We start from the raw sequence: 26,291 nt of genomic DNA on the forward strand, positions 1-26,291 counted from the left end.
AACATTTCAAATCAATGGAATAAAAAAAATGTGTTTTGTTGATTTTTTTCACTCATATAATGTTTTCAATTTCATCCATGTTGTAGCATGTTTGGAATTTCAACTCTTTTTTTTTTTTTTTTTGTGGTGCTGGGGATTGAACCCAGGGCCTTGTGCATGTGAGGCAAGCACTCTTCCAACTGAGCTAGCTCTCCAGCCTTCAAATTCCATCTCTTTGTATGCTTGGATAATATTCCATTGAATGAATATATTGCATTTTTCAATCCATTCATCAGTTGATGGACACTTCTCCCCACTTTGAGTACTGCTGCTGCGAATATTCATGTACAGGTTTATAGGTGGACATATATTTTCATTCCCTTTGAGTATGTGCCTAGAAATGCAGATGCCACCTCATAAGATAGCTCTTTATTTAACTTTTTGAGTAACCACCAGGCTGTCTTTCTAAATGACTGTGTCTTGCATGTTCCCACCAGCTGGTGTATGAGGGCTGCTATTTCTCCATGTCCTTTCCCACATTTGTTATTAGCTGACTTTTGATTCTAGTCATCTTCAAGGATGTATGGGAGTATCTCATTGTGGGTTGATCTGCATTTCCCTGGTGGCTGATTACATTGAGTGACTTCTCATGTGCTTATCCTCCATCTGTATGTCTTCTTTGGAGAGATGTCTCTGCAGATCCTTGGACCATCTTTAAAAATTGGATTGTCTTTTTATTTTTGAGTTCTAAAAGTTCTTTATGTATTCAAGATGCAAATCCTGTATCAGATATATGATTTTCAAATATTTACCCCACTCTGTGGGTTGCTTCTTATTTTCTTGATGGTGTTCCTTGATGCTCAAATGTTTTAAATTTTGACAAAGTCCAATTTAACTTTTCTATTGTCTCTTGTGCTTTTGGTGTCAGATGACTTGGATTTTAAAATGAATTTCATCATTAACTTTTGGTAACACTCTGGTTTGCTAGTTCAACTACATTTTAAGCTTGTTGAAGGCAGAATTCCTGGGAAAATCATTATCATAGCTGCTCCAACATTGGGACTTGTTGTCTTGACTTGCATCTGGCAGGTACCAGGATCAGGATGCAAACTCAGGTGTCCCTCTTCAGACTCATTAGCCGGGCATGTCCCCATTTTTCAGCCTGAGGGTTGGAGTTAACAGGTGCCAGCCTGGGGATCCTCTACCTCCTGTGCATCAGAGCAGGTTAAATGGCACTGCATTGGCTGAGACCTCTTCCCTCTTGCTATGGTTTTGATCTGCATTTCCCTATATTCCCTCTGTGATATCCATCCCTCTATAAATACATCCAGGAGAATATTTTCTATTTTGCCTTATGGGCAACAGCTGCTGTTTTTGCCAGGCTGTCATCTATTTGGTTGTTACTTTTTCGACTTTATTTTTAAACAGTATAACATGGAGTACAGCAACACTGTACATGGGACAGATGGAGAGCGGAGCCAAACAGACTTCCCGAGCCACCCTAATAGAAGTGACTGGGGTTGGGGAGGAAAGCCAGATTGCCAGTTTGCTAAAAGCAAACAAATATCAATAAATCACAAATTAAACGGAGACAGGAAGAGCAAATAAGAAAGTGGCCTGCGGAAGCCCTGCTGCTGCCACTGAATCTCTGAATCTGAGGAGTGGGGAAGGGTGCCTGAGCTGGGCTTCGAGATCAGGCCAAGGAGCTGTGGCAGAGAGGAGCAGAAGTGCTGACACAGCCCTCCTGGGGCTGGCGGCACATTCCATATTTAGTGGGTGGGAGTGCTAAGGAGCCTGCAGGAGTTAAATGAAACGTAAAGCCACATCCCCTTATCTGGTAAGGCTCCAGGCTCCGAGCCAGCAGAGGTATTACCCCCCTTCCCCTCTTGGGGAATAAGTCGAAGTTAGAAGTGAGTCTGTAGATCCCAGTTTTTAAAAAAGGGAAAAAAAAGAAAAGAAAATTTCTTTTGTTAATTTCCTCTAGAGCAGCCAACGCTTGACACAAACCAGGGGCAGGGACAGAAACTGCTGTGGCCCCAGGTGCCGGCCTCTGTGTCCAGTCTCCATAGAGGCTGTGCAATGTCAGGGCCTAAACTCCAAAAGCACGGGAGCCACTCCTGTTTGTCCTTTCAAAGTGGGCGAGGTGTGGCAACAGGTCCTTTATCCTCAGGACTGACCCTTAATGCATTCACCTCTTTACTGGGATACCAGCTCTGTCCCCGAAGGCTCTGGGGCCCAAGGAAGGCCACGAGGTCAGCTCTCAGCCCTCATTATCCCTCTCCTTACTGCCTTAGTCCCTTTCTGTCCTCTGGCTCCAGTCCTGGCCTCTTCCTATGCACATAGCCTCCCATCTTTTTGTTAAGTGCCCAAATTTTAAATGTACAGCTTGGTGAACTTGGACCATTTGGAGAACTTGGATTTGTCCATGTTGTAGAGTACGCCACAGTTCATTCTTCTGTTGCTGTACAATGCTCATGGTGTGACCATACCACATTTTTGTTTTCTGTTGTTGATGGACATTTGGATCATTTCTTGTTTGAGATGCTATTGGGAAAAGTTTCCACGCAAGGATTTTCTCTTTTTTTTTGTCAAATATGAAAATGCATTTATTTCAAAATCATAAACCAAACAAATAGGTAAATGAAAAGAAAGTGGCATTTGATGCATAAGAGGACCAATGGGTTTCTATCATCTAATATAAAGAAAATTGTCAAAACTTAATATGAAAAAGAAAAGCAACCTTCCACAACAGGTAAAGGACACGAAGAAATTATTCACAAAGAGTTAATACAAATAATAAAAACATTTGAACTTACAGGTAATTAAGTAAATGTTTTCAAATGATCAGGAAGACATCATTCAACCCATAATTTTTTAAAAGTAAAAGTTTTTAGGATTGAAGATAGAGTGTATGTCATGGTAGACCACAGATATAATTGGTATGGCCATTCATAAGGTTGTTTTAAATATATTTCAAGGTATATGAGTATATTCTTTTTAAACTTTTTTTATTAGTTAAATTATTTATTTTAATTAGGTGTGTATGACAGCAGAATGCATTTTGATTCATTGTACACAACTGCAGTACAACTTTTCATTTCTCTGTTTCTGCAAGGATTCTTTTTTAAAAAAAATATTTATTTTTTAGTCGTAGTTGGCACAATACCTTGATTTTTTTATTTTTATGTGGTGCTGAGGATCGAATACCAGGGCCTCACACATGCGAGGAGAGTGCTCTACTGCTGAGCCTCAACCCCAGCCCCTCTGCAAGGAGTCTTAATGATGGTTCTTGGTAAATGTAAATGTCATTGGGACTTACACCTGGGAGTGGATTGCAGGGTGCATGTCTATTCAGCTTTCTTGAGTATTGCCAAATGATCTTTCGAAGAAGTCTGAGAGTTATTCTAAGAGAGTTCCCGTTGCTCCACATCCTCACCCACGCTGGGTGTTCTGTTTTGCTGTTCTGATTGGTGCAATGACATGTCACTCTGGCCTGATTATTTTACATTTGCATGATTTTGTATTTATTGCCCATTTGGATATCCTCTTTTGCCAAGTGCAAACATTTTCCCATTTTTAAATTGATAAATCTGTTTTTCCCTTGTCCATAATCATTCTTGATATATTCTACGTATGAGTTCTCTACCACATCTTTCTCACTTTATAGCTTACTAATGGTATCTTTTGGTTAACAGAAGGGTTTTTTAGTTTTAATAAACTCCAATTAGTCTTTTCATTGCTTCTTGGCCCTTTTTCTCTGTCCTGCTGATGGGACTTCTTTGCCTACCCAAGGTCATGAGCGTATCTCCTCCAAGGTCCAAGTTTTTCTCTTGGCAGCTTTATCGTCTTATCATTTATGTTTAGATCTATGATCCATCTCAAATTAATTTTTCTTTGGTGTGAGGCAGAAGCCAACATTTTTTTAAAATATTGCTGCCCATCGGACTGAGCGCCATTTGCTGTAAACACAATCCCCCCCCCCCCCGCCTCCCCGCAGACCAGCAGCTCCTTTGTCCTGAGTCACTACATGCAAATGCATCGATTTCTGGACTCTCTTCTGTCCTGTTGGCCTCTGTCTCTGCTTGGACCTATCCCACTCTGCTTGTGACTGTGGCTTGACAGTAGTGTGATTCCTCTAACTTTGCTGCTTCTGCTTTGACTATTCTAGGTCCTTTCCCACGTTTCCACGTAGATTCTCCATTCACACACGTGCACATGTGCACGTGTTAAGGTTTTGATTGGACTTGCATTGAATTTATAGAGCAAATTGGGGGAAAATAGACATCTTAACACCACTGATTGTTTCAATCCATGAATAATATAGTACCACCCTTTATTGAAGTCTTGATTCCTCTCTGCACTGTTTCCGACTTCTCGAGGTTGTGCCAGGTTCACTGAATTTATTCTTTAGGCCTTCAACTTTAGAGGGTGCTATTGTCAGCAGCACTTTTATAATTTTATCTTCCATATGTTTGTTACCAGTCTAAAGAAAATACAATTGATTTTCCTTCATTGACCTATGCCTAGCAACTTTGCTAGATTCATCCATTATTTCTAGTCTTGTATTAACCAACTGTAATCCACTGGGGGAAGGATGCCCTTAACCCCTCGGCACAAGGCTGGACTTCCATAGAGGCTCACTGGCTGTTCTGAAAATCTCCCCGCAGCAGAGGGAGAGGAAAGAGGGAAGTCCTCAGTCATTGGTCTCCCAGTAGGCATGACCACACCTACCCACCCTTAGCTGGGCCGCTTTTCTATTGTTTACAGACCCTTGCCATCATTACAATGAGGATTTACCTCTTTACTTGGACACTGAGAGAAGTCAGGCAGCAGGCCAAATGAAAATCACCTGCAGGTCCAAAGGAGCTTGAACATATGGGTTCCCTCTGCACCTCTGAGGATCAGGGCTCCCATGGGAGACTGTGGCAGAGATTGCAGCTGTATCACTGGGATGCATTAGGAGAAGAGGCTGGTACCGGTACCCAGGAGTGCATGTGTGGAGGTAATTTTATGCCTTGGAACACAAAACACAACCACTTGCAAACGTTCCCCAAAGTCCAAGTCAGGGCAGCCTTTGTGCTTGGCTCTTAAGAGGGAGACAGCAAGGCATGTAGCCTGGTCCTTGTCTTTCAGGAATTGTATTGCAGATAAGGAGGCAAAGCTCAAGCCACAAGAAGAGGAAGGATCCCTGGCTCTATCTAACACCAATGAGCTCAAGACTTCCAACACGCACCTTCCCACTCCGCCTGGGCCTTGCCTCCCAGCAAAATGATAAAGGGAGCTTAGTTGTCCAGCTACGGCTTGCCTTAGAATCAGGCCAGAAGGTCTCGCAGGAGGTGAAGACAGAAAGAGCAGTGAGGAATTGGCTAGAAAGATCCAGCTGGGATGGGAGTTGGGAAGATTCACAGGGAGATTGGTCTTGAATGAAAACTTGGGCATGGGAAGAGTTGGGGGGATAGAGAGGAGGAGGCCTCCACCCCAGAGTGTCTGCTGCTATGCAAGGATCCTCTCTCCATCTCCCACCACTCCAGGGTGTGGCCTGGTAGAGTTGTCGCAGTATAAATCAGAGGTGGACGGAACACAAAAGATGGGTGGGCATTACAGAGAGAATGGGCGAGGACCCCTGTCCATAGAGGAGCAAGGGAGCTTCACACTGTGGCTGATGGTTTGGGCACCTGGCTCAGGCTCAGGAGCCCATGCACAAAGCTCTAGGAGACTCACTTGAAAAGTCCACAGAGAAATTGTGGGTTCCAGAGATGCCCAGTCCTCAGAGGCCTTCTTTTTAATCCAGCAATGCAAAGACCACATGGAGGTCACCTGGTATCAACCAAGCACCTCCCTCATGCCAGGCCCAGGCTGGGGGCTGGAGTATGAGGATCTGCCCAGGATTTGTTTATTCAGTGGTGGGATGGCTGCTATGGCAGAGCTGGGCGTGAGACCTCAGGGGCACCCCCGCTGTGGGGCGGGGATGGGCTGATGCTCTAGCTGCCAAAGGACGGTGATGCTCAAAGGTCACCCCAGAAAGGGTCACAAAGTGTCATGGGCATTGCAGAGAATGGACACCTGGAAGCAGTTCCACGGAACAGTGGACCCTGATGTTGGCATTTCCAAAATGTGTGTCGGGAGCCAGAAGAAAAGATGATGCATCCACACCTCCGAGTGGTCCCCAAACGGACTCAAACTGCTATTTTATTCTCAGCATCATTCAGCTTTCTCCCCCCAGGGGCTTAAGCAAGGACCTCCCAGAGGTACATGCGGCCCTCCAGCTCAGCTGCAGTGAGGCCTGCCTGTGTGCAGTGCTGGCGCCTGTCCTGGTCTCCTGCACCCGCCGAGATCCCACCTGGAGCCAGGACTGCCCCTGGGAGGCAGGCTGAGTGTCCACGGAGCCCTTTGCCCTTGACAGTGCTGGAGTGAGGACCCTGAGAGGAGAGCAAGGGAGTGGGAGGCAGCAAGTGAGGGCTCGGGCAGGGAAGGGCGAAGACGCTCAGGGTGGAGGCACCCAAGCCAGACATCTGGGCTTACCCTGCTTGACAGAGGGCCTGACAATCCTGGGCAGGCCCGGAGCGGGTGTGAGCAAGGGGTGGACGTCAATGGCTGCTGGGAGGGATGGCCTGGCGCAGGTGGGTGCAAGGCCAGGGCACAGTGGGCAGCAGGCAATGAACTCCTGGGGGGGTCTGGGGGCCTTTCTCCACCCCTGAACCCCCACCAGGGCTGTGGGCACCAGCCCCCATGGACTCCTGCCTGTGGGCAGTCTTTGTCCAGAGGGTATCTGGCCAGTCCTCTTCTGCCTCTGCACAGGTGGTGCCAAGGTCAGCAGCACCCACCTTCTGTCCCACTCCACAGTCCATGTGTGGTAGAGTGGGGTGGGGAGGGGACGCAGTCACAAAGGGCTCCCTAATACTCACCACTCTCCCTGAGGGAGTCTGAGCAGAGGGTCTCAAGTACCTGCAGAGCTGGCCTCGTCTGGGGCTGCTGTCCCTCCTGTCCTCCCTGGGCTCCTTTTTTCTGGCACCCCACCTGTGTCTCCTGACTTGCCATCCCTCATCTGGAAGGTCCCAACTTGGTCCTCTCTGCCTCTGTCACTGTTACCCACCCTCGAGTTCCGGCAGTAATTCATCACGTGATCCTGGGGCCTCCCCAGCTCCCCCTCCGCCCCCTGCACGGGCAGATCCCCCAGATTCCAGTGCTGCCTCTGGGCAAGCACCTCTTGGCCCCTAGAGACCGCAAGTTCACAGAGGAGGGCGCTCTGCTTCTTCCCAGCCCCGGTACCTGCCCGTGCACCAGCCCACCAGGGACCCACGGCCTCGGGGAGAGAAGCACCTTGGTCCCACCTGCTGCTTCCCCCACCTGGGTAATAGTTCCTGGTACAACTCACCTGACCTGCTCCTGTGACTCTGACCTAGATGGGGACCTTCAGCAAGCCACTCCCATAAAGAAGCAGTAGAGACAAAGGGGGAAGACAGGCTGGTGGGTGGGGCAAAAACATGAATATGACAGGTGACAGCGGGTTGTGTCCTGGATTTATGCAGCTCCCTGGGCTTTTTCCAAGGCAGAATAGAACAAAGGCTGCGGGAAAATGTGGTGTCAGAGAGAGAGGTGGGCCTGGGGTTCGGAGGAGCCGCCTCTTCTTTATGCCATGGGTGGTGGGTAAGCAGGTGTGCGTCGTATTCATTTTTTTGCCTTTTTGCCTGTCTGGAGTATTTCATAACAAATCCTTAAAAGAAAGAGGCACCTGGGGCCAGGTAAAGGAGGTGGCTCTGGAAAAGATGGAGGAACAGCAGGCCACCTGGAGTGTGGGCGGGAGGAGGGCCAGGGTTCCAGCAAGGGGACAGAAGGAGGCGCATGGAAAACCCAGAGCCATGAGTCACAGCTCTGTAGGGAACTTGCCAGAGCGTGGGACAGGGACCATGCCAGGGCCAGGACAGAGCCAGGGGTGATGTCATCGTGGGAGTGGACGACAGAGGAGCTTTGATCCAGTTTGCTAGGACACAAAAGGTGCCTCTTCTGCGGCCTACCAGGAGCTAGTCGCTGGCTGGGTCTTACACATGGCGTTGAGGGAGGGAAGGAATCCCTTTATGGTGGCTGTTGTTTCTGACATGAAGAAACGGGTTGCACCAGGGTTCCAGCCAGGAGATGTGGATGATCAGGGCCACTTGTGTCTATGTGCGCTGGCTTGTCCCAGCAGGCTGGCTCCCAGAGTCTCTGGGGAGACCCCAGGGTGGAGGCCCCGCCTGTGGGGGCCAGGGGATCCCAGTCAGGGCGCCCACTTGAGCTGAGTGTGGGAATGTGGGCTGAGGGCTGGTGACAAGAGCCATGGTGCCTGCTAGGAGCTCCTGGCACCACAGGCAGAGGAAGCGTGAGTCCTGGGGAGGGACCTGTGGACCCTGAAGTCGGCAGCCTGTCGGGAACTAGCTGCCGTGGCTGGCGTGGGCAGGGTGGTGTGTCTGCCCACAGCTGAGGCCCAGCGCCCCTGGAGCAGCAGGAGAGGCCTCGGAGTTCCGAGTGGTGATGTGACCACCTGTGTTGGTCTCTGCCGCTTCCCCATCGCCCCACCCTGCCACCAGGTGACCGTGAGGGCGTTGACGAAAGCCCAGCTTCACAAGGACAACTAGAACACGAGAATAGATGACAGCCGGCGAGGGTGTCCACACAACTGAGGCCGGGAAGTCTGTGGGGGCGACTGGATGTCCACTTAACAGAGAGGAAAGCAGAAACCCAAGTTGGGGTGCTGAAGAGAAGGCTCTAGAAGCATTCGCCCGCCCCCCCCTTTCCTCAAACATGCCTCAGAGCAGAACTAGGAGTTTTAGGTTCTTTGAGGTGACGTGAGGAATGGACTTGAAAACTTGGGACTTGTTGAAAATCTGTGCTAAGAGTCTGGCCCCCAGACCCCCCTTCTCAACCCCTGCTTCCCCCTGGCTGAGACTAGAGGTTGCTTTTCCAGAGGAAACCATTCTGAGAAGGTCTGGACTCAGATGCTGCACACAATGAGGGAAAGTCTGAGCACTGTACTCAGAATGAAAGAATTTATCTAAAATTAGCACCTTTGGGGGTGAGACTTCTAGCACTCTCCATCCTGGGCTCCAAGAGTACAGGCAGCCTGGGCAATTCCAAGGCAGGTGATTGGAAGGGTCCTTTGCAAATAATCTGCTGGCCCAGGAGAAAAAGAGAATCACGTACATTTACCCAAAGAAATTACGAGATCCCTACCTAAACCCCCGCAGAGAAATCACCAACTTTTTAGTGTCTCACCCTTAAGTGTAAGTGTCGGTCAAGGGTCATGTGGTATCTGTAGAAAGGAAACCTCTGAGAGACAGAGAAAACACAAGTAAACAAAAAATAAATAAAAAAGAGCCAAAAGGAATAGGGCCAAGTCCAGGAGTGAAAGAAAACGTCCATAAAACTATAATTAATATCTTCAGAGAGATAAGAGGAGATAATGCAGCCATAAAACCAGAATGGGAGGTTATAAAAAGAGAACATTGAAAGAATAAGGGAGAACTTTAAGAAATCAAACATAAAATATCAGAAATTAAAAATTTAGTAGAAGGTTTGAGAGAGAGAGAGAGAATTGAAGGACTTCACCAGAGTGTTGGAAGAGGAGACATAGGAACTGGGATAGAAAATCTAAGGATATAGGAGGCCAGGGCAGGAGGCCAGCAAGAGGACTCCCAGAACAGAGAAGAAAGGCCTCCAAGAGGAGGAATTTATCAGAGATGTCTGCAAGAAAGCTCCAAGGACTGGCTTCCGAACGGCAGAAACGAGCACCATGAGTGGACAGACCCATCCCAAGGGCCATTGTGGACTTTCAGAATACTAAGTGTTTATAAAACTTTCAGAGAGGAAAAAGAGGCTGCCTCACATACAGAAATTTGAACACAGAACAGTCTTAGACTTCCCACTGTGTCCCTGGTGTCTAGAGGACCTGGGTACAGTGCCTTCAACCTTCCAGAGAAACATGGCCTCTGGCTCACTGTCCTCTGTTCACTTCCAAATGGACCATGGAGAGAGAAGGAGAATTGGGCCTTTTCGGGTCGACACAGTCTCAAATACTGTACCTCCTAGAGCTCCCTTCTCAGGAAGCCACCTGAGGAAGATTTGTACCTTGAAACAAGAGTAAACCAAAACCAAGAATGGTGTGTGTGTGTGTGTGTCTGTGTGTGTGTGTGTGTGTGTGCAGGGTGGGTGGGCAAAATAATGACCCCCAAAGATGTCCACCTCCTAATCCCCAGAGCCCATGAAAATGTTGGGTTACATGGCCAACAGGATTCAAGATGGCGGATGGAGAGCTGACTGCTGATCAGCTTGCCCTGGGATGGGAGGTTGTCCTGGGTCAGCCAGGTGCACCCAGTGTAATCACAAGTGATTTGGTGAGGGAAAGAGGGAGACAGGAGAGCTTATCAGAGTGAAGGAAACGTGTCCCCCACCCCCGGGTTCAAAGGAACACAGCTCCACCAACACCTTGGTTTTAGCTCCATGACTCCCATTTGGGCCTTTGACCTCCAGAACCAGAAGATAATAAGTTGAGGTTGTCTTAAGCCACTTGGTTTGTGGTCATTAGTTAGAGCAGCCCTAGAAACCAGACATAAGACATAAGAATTCCAGGTGGAATTCCCAGGTGAATTCTTACATCCTGAGTGCTAGGCTCAGGAGCAGATGGTCCAGACTGGAGCTGGAGGTGAGGAACTCTAGAGGGGATGACTCCCCACTTGATTCCATGGATTCCCAACATGCCAACCTGTTTCTGAAGGGCTTTTAATAGTTCTGGCAGTCAGTTGTTATGTAAATAGATGTCAGGTGCATACAAAGCCATGTTAACACTAGCAAAGATTAAAAAGTTATGCAAGAAAGGAAATATTATCATGTGGCTCATCCATGAACAACACTTACATCATCATCACACTGTGCGCACCGACAGTTGATTTTACTAAAAATGGTAGGAAGACACAGAGAAACAGAATTGTGTGTTTAATGGAGGTGGAGATGGGACCAGAAGGGAGAGAAAACCTCATTTCCATTATGGGACACTAAGACACAATGCAGAGGAGTGTAATATCTGACAACAGTAATGATACCTCGTGCTTCGAGCTGGACTGTATCTCTCCATAATTGATATATTGAAGCCCCAACCCCCAGGAGGGCTGTATTTGGAAAGGACATTGTCAAAGCTAAATGAGGTCATAAAAGTGGAGCTCAGACCCCACAGGATGAATGTCCTTATAAAGAGGAGATGCCAGAGAGTCTGCCTTCCCCTCCCTTTGTGCACATAGTGAGAAGATGGCTCTCTGAAAGCCAAAAAGACAGCTCCCATCAGAACCCAATCAGCCAGCATGTTGACCTCGGACTTCTACTCTCCAGAACTGTGGCAAATACATTTCTGTTGTTGAAGCCACCCAGTCTGTGGCATTTTGTTATGGCAGCCTGAGCTGACTAATACATCATATTATTTAGAAATATGGCAATAAAGAACAGAAGAGATGACTAAAACATTTGAGAGTTGTTATCTCTAGAAATTGGGACTTAAGAAGAGAGGTAAAATATTTTTCATGGTTAGATTTTTATTATTTTTGATTTTTCAAAGCATGTAAGCGTATTTGTTCATCTAGTAAATTTTTTAAAAAGTTAAATAAGTGAAATTGGTAAAGGGAATTTATTGACTGAGGTAAAATGAAAAGTTCAGAAACAGGGTGATATTTAGGAGGGATTTAATCAGGTTTCCATTTCTGTTTTTCTGTGACTAGCTCAGTGCTGCACTCTGGGCTCTTTTGGTAACAAAGTAGCTGCCCAGTGTAAACTCCAGCCCTTGCATTCCCTCTCTGCGTCACCACTGCTGAAGTTTCTCCCCCAGAAACCCACAACAGACATCTTCTTATATGATGAAATTGGCCCAATCCACCATGGCCAGAGAGCTAAAATGAACAGATCGGCTTAAATCAACCATGACCTACCCTGAAACTCAGTTGCTGGGGTAGGGGGCGGGGCAGGTGATAATCTAGAAAGAATTTAGGATTCTTTTACTAAGAAGAAGGGGAGATGAATGGTGGATACCTCAAAATAGCCAAAGTCCACTAAGAATGCATTTCTTTGGAGAGCATTTTCCTCTGTCTTCTTGACTGCTGGTGCCTAGTGAGACTTGGGATTGATGGGTCAGTTGGTTGGTTGATTGGCTGGTTGGCTGAATGGCATTTGGGTTAAATGTTAACTTTTGCTCTGTGTGATCCATGAGGTAAGAAAGTCTAGATATAAAGAAAATGACTGATGAGGGAGGCTAAGAGCGAGAGCATTCCACCCCACACAGGGATTTGGGAATGAGGAATGAAAGACAGAGGTGAGCCCAAAGCTGAATCTTCTTAAGGGAAGCGATCAAAACTGTGGCACAGTTGGGCATGATCAAAAGTTTGGCGTGGCGCAGTGTAACTGAGGGACTCCTAGATGTTCGCCCACACCCAGCTCCTCCCCACCTACTGCAGATGCCTGAATCATATCATTAGAAAAAATTCACTTTTGTAAGAAATGCCATCACTTGCAAAGACTGGCACATTTGGCTGAAGAGTTGGCCAGATCCTTCCTAGACAGCTGCAGTGGGGAACTCGGGTGTGGGAGGGAGGAGGGACGGCATCTGCAGAGGTGCATGGGGCGGAGCTGGGAGGAGGTGGCACCAGGTGAGTCCTGAATGAGGTGGGGGCAGGGAAGACCTCCTCCCTACCTCACCTTAGCTTTCACTGGGGCCCTGCTAAGGGGAGAGCTAGGTGCTCTCTAAACCACAGCTAACCCTCTTGCCAAACACATGCGCTGCCTCCACTCCCTCTGACTGATGCCCGCAGCTGGAGGAGCACTCAGACAGGAAGGCCACTGTCCAGAACGTCCCCTGTGTCTGCTCTCACCAGCTGAGCCAAATGCTTTCCCTGGGCGCTGCTGGCTTAGTTTCAAACCTGTTTTTGCCAGTGAAACTGGTTATTGTAATTATACAGTTTAATTAAATAATATGCAAGCGAATTAAATACATCTGCAAGAAGAAAAAGAAAAGGTTGTTTCTATGAAAGACTTTTTAAAATGTGGATTTTTAAAAAGGCTCTTGAGTTAGATGAAAGTTAAAAAAAAAACCCTATGAAAGTTTGGAGAAATTTCCAAAAAGATCTAGTAATATTTTTCCTTCTTTTTCTTTGTTTCCCCACCCCACCCCCAAGTCTTGGGGCTTGAACCCAGGGACTTGCACATGCTGTGCAGGGCTCTACCACAAAGCTAACCACCCCCCAGCCCTACATTCAGATTATTTTGCAAGTATATTTAATTTTTCATTTCACTGGGGTGGGGGGGGACAACTGAAATTGGAATTGTAGGCAATGTCACATGTGAGTGATTTTATGCACAAAGACAGTAAGAACAATTCTATTCAGGAGCTACAAAGTCAAAGGAAAGGCCTTGACTTGGCCTTGGAGGTTTGGTGACTGAATGTACAGGCACCTGCCAGATGCTGTCAGGTTTCGGAGCAGACCTTCTACCGCAGCACATAGGCGGTGGGCTCTGGCTCCCGGAAACCAGTTCCCATCCCTCTGGATCGGAGCCTGGTATGCAGAAAGGGGTTTCATTTCTGGGCTGTGGATGCTTAGCTGGGTGGGTTCCTCAGAGCTGACGAAATTGGAAGTAGCCAAGAGGAAGCAGAAAGAAAGTTGGAGATGGCTTCAGCCTGGGCCAGTCTCTCTGTTTCTCCCAGAGTTTTCTCTGGGGTCCCCGAGCCAAATGCTGCAGTCCAGCTCCTGCTCTTCATTCTTTCCTTCCCTGCACCAGGGCAGTGGGGATGGGTGATTTCACAGCTCCCCAGCCCAGTTCTGTATCAGGGCTGCATCTCTTGCTCTCCTTTGCACGGACCAGCAACACCTGCTCCCTCCAGACCTGGTAACTCACTGCCCCGCTCCATCCTGCTGGGTTCCTTCCTTCCTCTACAGCATTGACCCTACCTCTCCGTGTTCTCCCCACCCCTCCGGACTCTGCTCACTGTTTGTGCCTCCAGGGAGGCCTCCCTAATGAGCATCCCACCTGCCCCAGCTCATTTCATGGACCACCTCCGGTCCTCAGTTCTCACCGAGGTCCACCGGTCAAGGTCCCCTGAGCTGCGGACACACAGTTCTCCCAGACCCCCTTTCTGGATTTGATTTCACAACCTCACCCGCCATCCTCACCCTGCTTCAGGTTCCCCTATGAACGCGCCTGCGATGGACCTAAACAGAGTGATCTGTGACAGCGAAGATCACAGGACCACAGTGTCCACCTTCTAGAACCTGGGTCCCAGCAATAAGGGGGGATTGTGGAACTTCAGGTCAGCTTATCTCTTTCCAGCAACTCTCAGCCAGAGAAGTGAAGGTTCTGGGGTAGGAGGCTGGGTTTGGGGAGGGAAAGACAGGAGGTTCTAGAGACAGCACCACATGGCAGTCCCTGGCCTCCAGATCTGCTAGGGGAGCAGGGAGGAGGAACTGAAGCACGTGAGATATGAACTGCTCACGGGATGTCCCAGATACAGGGTGTCTGGATATGAGGCGACCCAGTAAAGGGTGTCCCCCAAACTCCTTGCAGGAGGTGGGATTGAGGGGCTCTTTGGAGTGCACAGAGCCCCGCAAGCAGCGTGCTCACATTTTCTGCGAGGCAATTATGCTTCCGTGGGCCTATGCTGTGCTGGCTGCCTCCCTCTGGATCCTTCCCAACACCTCCTATTGAGAGGGGAATTGGTGCATGAGGGGACATCTCCCCATGTCGTGCGTGCCATGGCAGCTCCAGAGGAGTGCTGAGTTTTCTCAAGGCCCAAAGGTGGGGGGAACACATCCTGGTTGACTCTGTTGAGTTATTTTGTCCACTGTCCCAGGTAGCCATCTACAGTGTCACCTTGTGCTCTAGACGAGTCCTGCTTTGGGATAAACATGGATGATCTCCTGATGCTCCACTCTGGGTGGGATCTAGTCCTAGGAAGAGCCTAGAAGCCAAGGGGATGACTCCTGAGGAGCTTCTCCCTGGTGGGCCCTCCCCTTTCCAAACAGCCACACACCTGTCTGCTCCTGGTGTCCGTTTCCGCCTGTCACTGGTGCTCTTGTGGGAGTTGTGATACATTTTAAAGAGTGGAGTGGGAAGGACACAGCTTTCTCCTCCACCTGAAAGAGGCTAGAAATGCCTCTTTGACAGAACAAAAGGCTGGCATTAAGTATTCCTATCATGCTGGACACCAGTGGAGGTAGAACATTCTGGAAAGCGGGTTCTGAAGGCATGTTACAGGATTCAGACCACCAGGAAATAGGACTGAAGACTAGACCAACAGAGGCAAGAAGAGGCACCCAGGGGAGGCCGCAGTCACAGAGACAGGGCCGCCTGCCTCCCTGTGTACTTCTGAGCTGGGAATCCCACCTGTGGCCTGATCCCTCCCTCTGGCTCCCCTTCCAGCACTTTCCCAAGAGGCAGCCTCAAAAAAATCCCAGCCCCACTTGGCAGCAGAACCAGGAAGCAGGGCTGGGGCTACCACCCAGGCGAATTCCACAGCACGCACCTCCCAAGCTCCCTCCGCAGATGATATCAGCAGAGAGCCCTCGGTGAACTTCAGCAAACAGCACGCCCCGGCCCTCACCCGCAGAGAGGCTGTCCTGCTGCCTCCCAGATCCCGATACCTCAGACTTATTTCTTTTCCTTGTATCCTATAGAGAAGTTTTTTTTTTTTTCCTTTTCTCCATATTTAAGCTCATTCAGTCTTGTGACACTGAATATTCTTTGTCCACCGTGGGGGCAGTGGGGCGCTGGGGCAGGCCTGGGTGGCTGGCCCTCTCCCCCCAGCTCCGGGACCATCCTTGCTGGAGGCCCTCACTCAGATCTGCCAGGCCCAGGAACAGCTCCAGAGGCCAGAGAAAATAAAATGTGCTTGACTGAGCAAGAGCCCAGGGAAGCTGCCTGACCAGGGAGATTAGGCCTTTGTTCCTCAGTCAGGCCCCCTCCCCCTCCCCCTCCCCCTCCCCCTCCCCCTTCCCCTCCCCCTCCCCCTCTTTCCTCTTCTCCCCTCTTCTCCTCTCCCCTGGCCCAGGCTCTACTGTTGACCTTGGCTCTGGGCTCAGCCTTCCCGCTTTCTCAGGGCTATTTTAAGATCTAGGCCAAGGTCACAGAAACTCGGACTTCCAAGGGGCCATCACCCCAAAGCAATGACTGAAGGAGGATTCAGTTGCCTTAGAAGAGCATGTCCCTGGACACACACACACATACACACATCCACACTCTCTCTCTCTCTCTCTCTCTCTCTCTCTCTCTCTCTCAATCAGACCAGACCAAACTGGCCTCACGCTCTGGTAGACTAAATGGGATGGTTTGACCCCAGTTCATTCTCTAGACATCAGCTGGGCTTTCCCCAAGCCCCCTACCCATCCAGTGAGGGGCAGTTCTTGGCTTGCAGGAAAAGGGAGCAGAAAGACCAGGGGGACCCATATACCCCTCTCTCCTTACGCCTCCAGGTTCCTGGGTTATTGTCTTATGTCTCTCAGGTTTGGAGTCTTTGATACACTGGATAAACTAATGTTGGGGAGTCGTTGTTCACACTGGGGTTTACATTAGGGTTCACTTTTGTGTTCTGTGTTCTATGGGTTTTGACAAATGTGCAAGGACATGTATCCACCATTAGCATGTCACACAGGTCTCCACATTCTCTTTCAATAGAGTCTCTAGAGTCTCTGCCCCGCGCGTAGTTCCCTATTGTGTACGTATTCACCTTTCACCCATTGACTCCTGGTAACTACAATCTTTATATTGCATCCATAGTTTTGCCTTTTCTAGAATGTTACATAGTTGGAATCATAGACTAGGTAGCTTTTGCAGACTGGCTTCTTTCACTTAGCAGTATGCTTCTAAGATTCCTCTGTGTCTTCTCACTGAGAAGAGAACAGATTGTTTTTTATCACTGAATAATATTCTGCTATCTGGATATACTACCATTTGTTTATCCATTCACCTATTGAGAGTGCATGTAGGTTGCTTCCAGTTTGGGGCAATTATAAATAAAACTGCTGCCAGGCACCGTGGTGCACGTCTATAATAGTGGCATGGGAGGCTGAGATAGGAGGATCATGAGTTCAAAGCCAGCCTCAGCAAAAGTGAGGCACTAAGCAACTCAGTGAGACCCTGTCTCTAAATAAATACAAAATAGGCTGGGATTGTGGCTTTGTGGTCAAGTGCCCCTGAGTTCAATTCCTGGTACCCACCCCCGAAAAAAAAAACAACCAAAAAAAAAAAAAAACAAAACCATAAATAAAACTGCCATAAATATCTGCATGGATTTTTTGTTTTAAACATGGACATGAATTTTCAGTCCATTTGAGTCAATCTCTGAGCATGCTTCTAGATTATACAAAAAGCCCGTGTTTAGCCTTGGAAGGCTCCACCACGCTGTCTTCCAAAGTGACTCTACTGTGAGAAATAAAGTCTGGTGGTCCATTTTCAGAATCCAGTGTTTGGCCTTAAATGCGAAATGGGGAGGTAAGAAGAGGAGCAGGAGGGGAGAGTTTGAGTGGAAAGTGACCAGCAAGTCACTGCCCCTTGACAAACAGGGGGAGGGACTGGCCTGACCAACAGAAAGAAACTGCAAGATGCTCTCAACCCAAGAAGCCTTCCCACCTTAAGGGGACCAAGGCAGGTGAGAGTAACTGAAGGTTTAAATGCCCAGTAGGAGACCACCAAACCTAGAAGGCTCTAGACCCCCCCAGCGCTCAGCCAATGAGAACCCAGGGAAGGGACCTTGCGTAATGGGGAATGACCTGCTGGTTGTAACTGCAGGGGTGTGTCCGCTCCCCCAGTCAGGCAGTCGAATCCATTTTGGGGATTTGGGCAGGTGAGCATGTTTCTCTACCATCTTGCATTCCTAAGGTGGCTAATTTAACATCAGAGAAAAAGCCAGCTCCAATCCTCCCAGCACAGCCTCTAAAGGATTCTGCTAGGAGCAGCCCTGCTGCCCTGTCACCAGAGACCCTCTGCTGGTCAACCCCGAGGCCCTCCAAGCCCAAGGCTGGATGGCCCACAGTGACAACCCATCACACCAAGCCCTTCCTACCAGTGCCGGGCTGTCACTAGCCCCCAAAGTACTTTCCATGGAACAGCATCAACGCTCAGTATGCGCTGGCCCTTTGCCAGGTACTGGGGACCTGGCAGAGAGCACAGCAGTCAGGATCCTCCCTGCACACGGCTGACCTCCTAGGGAGGCTCACTGGCCTCACCGGAGGCCCAGTGCCAAGTGTGCCCTCCGTTTTCTGATTTAATTCTTGCTCCATCCATGTGAAGTTAGAGGTAGGTATTGTTGATGTGCCTATTTTGCTGGTGAGAATCTGATGCACAGAAGTTAAATCACTTGCAAGTTCACGCAGCTGCTGAGTTGCTGAGTGGCAGGGCCAGCTGTAGACCTTGCCAAAGGGACCATCATCTGGCCATCCTGAGGGAGTCTCCTGGGGCCTCTGACCCCAAACTGATTGTCAGGGCAGGTATCTGCTTGTGCTGGCCACCCTTCAACACCGAAGAGCCCTGGTCCCAGTCACAGATGCCTGCTGGGTGGCTGCCATGTACTCATCTTCTCCCAGGTGCAGTGGGGTGACCCCAGACCTCTAAGCCTCCTTCCTGTCTGTAAGCCCTCCTGGGAGGAGTTTGCAGGTAGGAAGCACAGCTTCTCACGTCTGCATTGCCACCAAGTAGCAGAGACCCGGGGACTTAGCAGATACAATAAATGGGTTGGAGCTATTCTACCTACCTGGGAAGATACTTAATCATAAAGCATCCCCCAAATGTTAGATCATATTAATGTTAATATTGGTGTTGCTGCTGTCAGTCACATAGCTTGAATTCACAACTGTTAGTCTTTTTATTGCTCCTGAAAGCCACAAGCCATCCAGAAGTGCAGACATGGGTGTTTGTGGCCACACATTTTCAGACAGACCCTGACTTCCCACTTTTCTATGTCTAACTGCCTCCAAGGCAAAGAGAAGAGGGGATGATGACCGGGAAACAGAGGGATGTCAGAAAAAGCCTGAGCTGACAGCACCGTCTGGTCAAGGGCCAACTGCTTCTCCTCGGGACAACGGGCTGGAGCCGGGGCTCCTGCTCTTTGAATGCTGCTTCCATTTAATCTCGCCTGTCTGGGAGAACCAGGACCATCTGTCCCACAGCGGCTGGCCCTTGACAGACAGTGCTGCTGGTCACAGAGCCAAGAGCTGGGGAGACAGAGCCTGGATGATGCCCTTTGGCCCATTTCCAGCCATGCCTGGAGATTTGAGAAAACAAGTCATTAGTCTCAAATATTCCTTAATGATGGAACGAGAGCCAGACAAACCAGGCTTAGGTTTTGCCAGTGCCCAGGTCAGTGTCTGGGAAGGCCCCTGGAGTGATTGAGAACCTTGTCCTGGCTGAGGGTGTGCCTGGCGCCTCGTCTACCCAGAGGCACAGTGGTGCCCAGCACCTGGTAAGATGGTGGGGGTCGAGGGCCACTGTGACCTTGAAAATCTTACTAGCTGCCTCCAGTTGCAAATTTGTTATTTGTTTGAGCTGGAAAGATCTCTGAGATCATGTCCCCATTTACAGATGGGAAGAGAGAGAAGCAAGGCTTGTTCAGAGCTCTTGCTGGGTTCCTCCTAGGTCTTTTTTTTTTTCTTCTTCTTCTTCTTCTTTTTTTACTGGCAACACTATTTTTTGAGACTTAAAGCACATTATTCCAAGGGAAAAAAAAATCCAGGACACTGAAAAAATTACCCATGCTATTTATTCACTCTCACTCAGAGAAGTTGTTAGTTCTAATGACCTTTCCAAATTAATAAAATCTGTAAATGCTCAATTGTTTATTGCACACATTGAGTTGCACCTCTAAATGGCTGGAGGGAACAGCAAGCCTGCCTGGAATATTTAGCTCCAGGGCTCTGCAGCCAGCAGATGTGCTCTGTACCCTGGGCAAGGGAGCTGTGCTCAGCATTCCCAGGGAAAGCAGGCAAGGCAGCCGAGCAGCCCACCTTGTGTTCAGCCCACGGCACACAAGAGGTGTGAGTGACAGTCCAGGGACCTAAGATAGTACCTAAGCAAGGGCTAGGTTGCAGGCTACGGCATTCAGAGAAAGAAATGTTGGGGGATCCAGAAAGTCCATGAGATGTGAGATTTGATGTGAGCCCAGAAGAGAAGGATTGGGTCAGATTGCCCAGAAAGGGAGCAGAGAGTGAGCAAAGGGTAAGATTGAGGGTATCATTGGGGCCCACGAGCCCATGTGGAGAGGAAGTTGGTTGGGGACATGCAGTGAGTACTCTCCTTGGAAGGAAGCCAGGTTCTAGAGGGTGATGGTATCTAGACTTCAGAGAATCCTGTCTCTCAATGCTCCAACCTCAGTGTGAGATTGCGCTGCCTGAACACCATGCTTATGAGCCACCACAGGTTTCCCTGGCCAAAAACAAATTACCCTTGCAGTTTGATCAACCTCATTCAAAGAAGCTATTAGCACTAATGACCTTTCCAAATTAATAAAATCTGTAAGTGCTTAATTGTGTATTGCATACATTGCAGTGTGTCCTTTAGTCCTGGTGACCGTCTTTCCGTCCAAGCTTGTGAGTGTCAGTGTCCACTCTGATTTCCAGGATGAAGAGGACAGAAGTTTCTTAGGGACATGCTGTGCCCGTTGTGCTGTTGTTGCAAGGGGATTTTTAAAAATTGAGGTAGAATATATATATAACATAAGATTTACCACTTTGACCATTTTTAGTGTGTAGTTCAGTAGTGTTAAATACATTCACATTACTGTGCGACTATTGCCATTGCCCATTTCCAGAACTTTCCATGTTCCCCAATTGGAACTCTCTCATTCAACACTAACCGCTACCCCCACCCCTATCCCCCTGCAACCACCTTTCCACTCTGTCTCTACCAATTGACTCCTAAAATTGCAATCATACAGGGTGCCTTTTTGTGACTGGCTTATTTCACTCAACATTCTGTCCTGGTGGTTCATTCATGGTGTAACACGTATCAGAATTTCCTTCTTTTTTTTTTTTTTTTTTTTTAGGTCAAACAATGTTCCCTCCTATGTATGTACCACATTTGGTTTACCTGTTCAGTTTCTGATGGACGCTGGTTTTCCTGGTCCTTTGGGCTGTCGTAAATAATGCTTTGGGTGGATGTGTGTGTTTGAATGTCGGTATGAGTGCCTGATAGGAGGTTTTTGAACTAAAAAAAAAAAAGCTCCAGACTTTCAAATGCTGAGGCCTGATCCCCTGGCCCCTGCTGTCACTCCACAAGGAGCAGGTTGCCATCTGGCTATTGCGCCTGCGTTAGACTCTTGCACCTGAGCAGAGGTGCGCGTTCTTCTCTGCCAGGGCCACAGAACGAAGGCAGGTCTGTCATGCACGCCACCTTCCCTGTGCCATGCTGAGCCCCCTCACTCTGTGCTGGAGCCCGTGCCAAGACCCCTTTGCCTTCACTTCTTATCCTAAAATACATCAGTCACTTTGCATTGGTCCCTCACTGAAGTAGCAAGTGCTTTGAACTCTTGCTTGATGAGTCCTTTCCCTCCCCTTCTAAATGTATTTATCCACGATCCTAAAAGCCAAGAAAAATCACTCAGGCAGAGTTCCCCTTCCCATCCACCATCTTCCCCTCCCCAGCTCCCTCCAAAAATGCACGCGTGTGTCAGCAGAGCTAAAGGGCATCCTGTCTCCGAGCGTCACTACTTCTGCACATTAATTGCCCAAACTCACATTACAACACATTAAAACGGTGACACACTCCGGCAGAAGGCAGGAGAAGTCACGGTGCAGGTTGGCATTGTCATTAACTCAAGTCTTTGGTGTCAACTCCCTCCCGCACCAAGCGTTCCCGCCTGGCCTCGTCGTCAACCTCCGCAATGCATTTTCTGGCCTTTGTTGGTTGGTGTCAGCTCTTGAACATTATTTAAATGTAGTTTGGGGGTCCACGAACGCAATTACCATTGTGTTATTATTCAGGGCCAGATTGTTAAGATGCAGGCAGCTGTACAAGGAGATGCCCTGTGCTGTGAGGTCCAATTTAGGAGGGCCTTCGGAGCGCGCGCAGGGTTGCTAGGCAACCCCATGCTACAGAAGTGGAGGCCTCACTCCGGAGTGGGAAGAAGCCCAGCGCCTTCAGGGAATTGGAGGCAGTGGTCAATCTGAGACTGGCACGGCGCCGGGAGCGGGAGGAGGCGGCGTGGGCTGAGCCTACAGGCCTGCGGCAGTGGGGGCGCCCACCCAGCGAGCACATGGTGTTCCCAGGGAGGGAAGATGCTTGCTGCTGAGAGTGGGAATGCAGAGAAGGTGCAGAAGCCTGAGGTCGGCCAGGAAAGCGCCGAGGGATCCCCAGAGCAGATGCTAATGTGATTCTCTGCCCCTTTCTTCTCTTTGCAGGAAATGAGCAGGTTGGCCGAAAAGCTGGTGGCCTGAAATTGAAGACTAAGGCGTTGGTGCTTGTGAGTATGAATCTTGCTCGTTTGGTTGTGTGATTTCACAGTGTTCCTGGCCAGTGGGCAGGTTTCCCTAGTAGGGAAAAGAAGCAAGACCTGGGTGGAATGAGCTTTGGGTTCTTCTGGAAGGTGACTCTTGTTGAGTGGGTTGGACCCTGGCAATATAAGGCATCAGATTGAAGGAGGCGGCTTGGAACCCTGGCTCTGACCTCCGAGTGGAGGACATTCCTGTTGGCTTCACAAGACAGTCACTCCCTTGGCCTGCGGATGGGTGAGTGGGCAGAGCAGGACTCCTCTGGGGAAAAGAAAGGCGTGCTTTCACACAGCGCTACGTTGGCTGCTATTCAGAACAGTGAATCCTCATCTAGGCCATGTTACAGCATCTTAAACTAAGAGCAGACATATATACAATCCCTGAGAGCCTTAGTCCCCTGGGGCCAGGCATCACCTGCAGTCTCTGAGCAGGCCACGAGAGCCAGCAGGCCTAGGCTGTGTTTTGGAGGGGCTCCCAGTGTGGAAAGAGAAGACATCTATATGTGAGACAATTAAAGAGCTCTCTGGAAGGGTGCATGGGCCGCCTCTGGTACTGCCCAACCAACTGGTGCTGGGGGCGTGGCGAGAAGGGAAGATTTCCTGGGGAAGGAGACACTTGACCCGGGGTGGAGGAGGCAGGCCTTTCCAAGGAGGAGGACCAGGGCCAGAGGCCCCTCCTGGGACCTGGATCAGCCTGCAGGGAGTGCAGCACAGGCCTGGGTCTGCAGGGCTGGGAGGTTGGTGAAGGTCTGGAATAGCTTCATGAACGGTCCAGATGCAAAGAACCAGAATGCAATAAAGAGTCCCTCGCCTCTGTAAATACAATTAAATTTCTGCCCATTTGTCTGCTGCTGCATGTGGAAATGGCTGCATGGATTTTCCACCAAACTTGAAGTTGTACTTGAGATCAATACACTGGATAGATTACAAGAAATTCTGTATTTGGGACTTTCTCTGGGTGAGAGAGAGAGAGAGAGAGAGAGAGAGAGAGAGAGAGAGAGAGAGAGAGAGCGCCTCCTCCAAACAGTAGCACTTGAGGGCCACCAGCATTTTATGAGACCAGTGGTGAGGTCATTCTCTGAGCTACAGGTGGACAGTCACAAGGTTAGTGTTCCCAGCTGCCCCCTTGCCCTTCCCCAGAGCTTTTGGAACCCAGGATGAAGGGCAGCAGGGATTTATTATTTATCCAAAGTTAATTCCTTATTTGTTTTGTGCTAGTTCTGAATCCCAGTACCAGCAACCGGTATTTCCACAGCGTTACCAATTTGTAGCCTAGGAGCTGTACAAAGGCTCTGTTCAGTATTCTTATTTTGGAGATCAGGACCCTGGGCTTGGAGTCACTAAATATTCACTGAGCTTTCGAGTGACAGAGCTGAGAAGTCCACACTGTCCATGACTAGATCTCTCATTAAGGAGCAGGCCCTTCCAGGTGTGGCCCTGCCTTCTGTGCCTTCGTCCTGGAGAGGAAGAGTGAGTGTTGTCCGTTCCTGCTGTAGGAGTTCTGTCCTGGAGGCCAGCATTTTGGGTCGCTGGCTTTCCTGGGCCGAATGTCAGACGGATGGTCTTCGGAGGGTGGAGATGGTTTTGCCCTCAAAACAGAAGGCTCTGGGTTCTTCTAACACCAGGGATGCTTTCTGTCGACACGAGAGGGCTTCATTTGGAACCCCCGGTGACTGCTGAGTTGGGGCTCCCCAGATGCATAGCCTGAGTGGGTTTTGGGTGCATGGAACTCTCTTGGGAAAGCTCTTAGGAAGCACTGTTGGAGAGGGGGAGGCAGGAAAGGGAAGGAGGCCCTGAGTGAGAATGTGCTAGAGGTCTTCTTCTCCATTCTCACATATGACACTGTGGTGGCATCTGGTTTGGAGACAAGGGTCAGGGCTTGTGTAGCCCCATTTGCCATCAGCTGCCTCCAGAGGGTTGCTGGTGGTGTAGGCTCCATGGCATCGTGTCAGCCAAGAGCAGCAGATCCAGAGACTGTCACGGGTGAAAGCCACGAGCCATGCTCTCAGCAGCTGGTAAGGGGCGCCCAGCAGGTAAAGGGGACCAGTTACATCTCCTGTTGTTCTCATGAGTGTCTCTAGTGTGAGGACAGCCACATGTCACGCTCATCTGACCTGGCAGTAATTCTCACTGCAGTTAGGTTTGCATTTAGAGGTACAGGTATTAAAACAGAAATTCATAATGCCTTATTGAGGTACCATTGACAAAAATCATATGTGTTCATGATGTAAAAGAAGAAGAAGAAACTTCATAATGTGTGATTTTTTTAAAATTGAATTTTATTGGAATTTCATTCTTAATAGGTCTTATACTCTTGTGGCTCTAATTTCAAAAGTACCAAAAGATCTCCAGTAGAGAGTCCCCTGCCCATCTCTTGTATGCTCACAGTGACAGTGTGGTTTAGATATCCAAGTTTTAGTGAATCTCATGTTGTACTGAAAGATACTCTTGGGTCTCAAGAATCAGCAGTTGGGGTTATTCCAGAAAGGGATGAGCTGGAATGTGGCCCTTTTTTGGAAGGAGAGCAGTTCATAGTCTGGTCAAACCCTCCGTGGAAGATTTAAAGTGTTGAACAATTTTGCACACATTTCCAAACTGCTTAATAAGTGATAAGAGCTGCAAGCTATCATTGTTTCTGATTGCAAATAATAAGTATTATTTAAAGCAAATCACACATAGTTTGAGGATTCTGTATTGCAGCCCTTGGAATTCTGCAATCTTGAAAATAATTTAAAGTTTCACTAAATGCTCTATTTAGTGCAGATCATTGAGGTCTTGCTGCACTTATTATCTGCTGCCATTCGCACGTTGTTTAATGACTTACTGAAACGTGTTTTCAGTTTCCTGAGTATATTTAGATTCACTGTGTGTGAGCACCTCTGGAATTCTCACTGTGCTTTCCTTTGAGGAGGTGACTTGACATAATCTGGAGGCACTTTCTCCGCATAGGATCTGGTCAGTGAGGAAATGGGTGAGTATCCTGTGGTGGGAGGCGTTGAAACAGTAGCTAGGTCATCTGTCAACAGAGCTGCCCAGGAACCTATCTACGTGACAGGCAGGCGTAGAGAACTTCCGAGGTCCTGTCACAGCTGGGTCTGGTCTGTGCATCTCTGTGATCATCCTTAGCCTCTCTAGACCATCCAGCATGCCCCAGGCCACCCAGCACACACCGCCCGCTTACCGGCTGCATTTTGGTCTCCTGGGTTTTGTCTAATGCCAATAAATATCCAAATAGAACTTATTTTGTGGTCGTAAAGGCCCGAAGTGTATGTTTTGCTCTTGCAAACGAGCTCCCTTGCCCAGTTCTCCTTCGTGTTGATGCTCTCTCTCCGGCTGCAAGAAATCCTCGAATGTGCGCATGGCCTATTCCAGCCCCAAGACAGATTTTGGTGGCACCCCCATGAGGCCATGAAAAAAAAAATCTCATTTCCGTCTGAGAAATAGAATCATTATCTTGATTGAAATAATATCTTTCCTCAACCTGCAACCCGATAAAGCATCAAATTGGTAGAGTTTCCTTATCACTGCAGAGTTTGCAGGACACAAAATAATGGCCTGTCACTGCCTCTGGTGGGGCAGGTTGTGTAATACAGAGCCCATGACTCCCCGGCAGATTTGCATGATATGGTGCCTGGTACAGTGTAAGCCCCTCGATGACAAATGTCATTATATGAAAATGAGAGGGTGGCACTGGGCCTAGAACAGCAGTGGTAATCGGTGCAGCCGCGACTGTTACTAAGACATTTACCGCGTCTGGATGGTTGTGGGAACAACCAAATACTCTAGATGTCTTCTCCTTTTTAGGGTGTGCTTGCTCTGAGGCTCTGATCCCCTA

At 48.9% G+C, this 26,291-nt stretch overlaps 1 protein-coding gene across 1 annotated transcript in view; it reads left to right on the forward strand.

The window, feature by feature from the left end:
• The window catches only part of Zbtb7c (zinc finger and BTB domain containing 7C), a 321,065-nt gene that overhangs the window by 158,017 nt on the left and 136,757 nt on the right, over nt 1-26,291 (forward strand). Inside the window, exon 3 of the mRNA XM_078030065.1 lies at nt 22,368-22,429. The gene's annotated coding sequence lies outside the window, so the exon portion shown is untranslated. The remainder of the gene's footprint in view (nt 1-22,367; nt 22,430-26,291) is intronic.

The sequence above is a fragment of the Ictidomys tridecemlineatus genome, chromosome 13, assembly GCF_052094955.1.
Source record: "Ictidomys tridecemlineatus isolate mIctTri1 chromosome 13, mIctTri1.hap1, whole genome shotgun sequence".
NCBI classification, from domain to species: domain Eukaryota; kingdom Metazoa; phylum Chordata; class Mammalia; order Rodentia; family Sciuridae; genus Ictidomys; species Ictidomys tridecemlineatus.